The 1574-nt window shown below is 42.3% G+C and overlaps 1 non-coding gene across 1 annotated transcript; it reads left to right on the forward strand.

The window, feature by feature from the left end:
* The first annotated feature begins 1238 nt into the window (after positions 1–1238).
* Positions 1239–1346, forward strand: LOC148579695 (small nucleolar RNA R71). The gene has a single exon (XR_015896788.1). It is a non-coding gene; the product is annotated as a small nucleolar RNA R71 (small nucleolar RNA).
* The last annotated feature ends 228 nt before the right edge of the window (positions 1347–1574 follow it).

Consider the following 1574-nt stretch of genomic DNA (forward strand, 5'->3'; position numbering starts at 1 on the left):
ATCCCTAGCTTCTCCATTACAGAGAGAGGCATAAGGTTTATGCTTGACCCCAGGTCACACAGAGCCTTCTCAAAGGTCATGGTGCCTATGGTACAAGGATTTGAGAACTTTCCAGGGTCCTGTCTCTTTTGAGGTAATCTCTGCCTAGTCAAGTCATCCAGTTCTTTGATGAGCAATGGAGGTTCATTCTCCCAAGTCTCATTACCAAATAGCTTGGCATTTATCTTCATGATTTCTCCAAGGTACTTAGCAACTTGCTCTTCAGTAACATCTTCATCCTCTTCAGAGAAAGAATACTCATCAGAGCTCATGAATGGCAAAAGTAAATTTAATGGAATCTCTATGGTCTCAGTCTGAGCCTCAGATTCCCATGGTTCCTCATTAGGGAACTCCTTGGAGGTTAGTGGACATCCATTGAGGTCTTCTTCAGTGGAGATTACTGCCTCTTCCTCCTCTCCAGGTTCGGCCATGTGAGACGTGTTTATGGCCTTGCACTCTCTCTTTGGATTCTCTTCTGTATTGCTTGGGAGAGTACTAGGAGGGAGTTTAGTGATTTTCTTACTCAGCTGACCTACTTGTGCCTCTAAATTTCTAATGGCGGATCTTGTTTCAGTCATGAAACTTTGAGTGGCTTTGATTAGATCAGAGACAATGGTTGTTAAGTTAGAGGGGTTCTGCTTAGAATTCTCTGTCTGTTGCTGAGAAGATGATGGAAAAGGCTTGCCATTGCTAAACCTGTTTCTTCTACCATTGTTGTTGTTGAAAACTTGTTGAGGTCTCTGTTGATCCTTCCATGAGAGATTTGGATGATTTCTCCATGAAGGATTATAGGTGTTTCCATAGGGTTCTCCCATGTAATTCACCTCTTCCATTGCTGGGTTCTCAGGATCATAAGCTTCTTCTTCAGAGGAAGCTTCCTTAGTACTGTCTGTTGCTGCTTGCATTCCAGACAGACTCTGAGAAATCATATTGACTTGTTGGGTCAATATTTTATTCTAAGCCAATATGGCATTCAGAGTATCAATCTCAAGAACTCCTTTCTTCTGAGTTGACCCATTATTCACAGGATTCCTTTCAGAGGTGTACATGAATTGGTTATTTGCAACCATTTCAATGAGTTCTTGAGCTTCTGCAGGCGTCTTCTTCATATGAAGAGATCCTCCAGCAGAGCTATCCAATGACATCTTGGATAGTTTAGACAGACCATCATAGAAGATTCCTATGATGCTCCATTCTGAAAGCATGTCAGAAGGGCACCTTCTGATCAATTGCTTGTATCTCTCCCAAGCTTCATAGAGGGACTCACCATCCTTCTGTCTAAAGGTTTGGACTTCCTCTCTAAGCTTACTCAATTTTTGAGGTGGAAAGAACTTTGCCAAGAAGGCATTGACTAGCTTTTCCCAAGAGTTCAGGCTTTCCTTAGGTTGTGAATCTAACCATGTTCTAGCTCTGTCTCTTACAGCAAAAGGAAAGAGCATAAGTCTGTAGACTTCAGGGTTAACCCCATTGGTCTTGACAGTGTCACAGATTTGCAAGAACTCAGCTAAGAACTGATGAGGATCTTCCAATGGAAG

Source organism: Arachis ipaensis, chromosome B10 (assembly GCF_059453495.1).
Source record: "Arachis ipaensis isolate K30076 ecotype BB chromosome B10, ASM5945349v1, whole genome shotgun sequence".
NCBI lineage: Eukaryota > Viridiplantae > Streptophyta > Magnoliopsida > Fabales > Fabaceae > Arachis > Arachis ipaensis.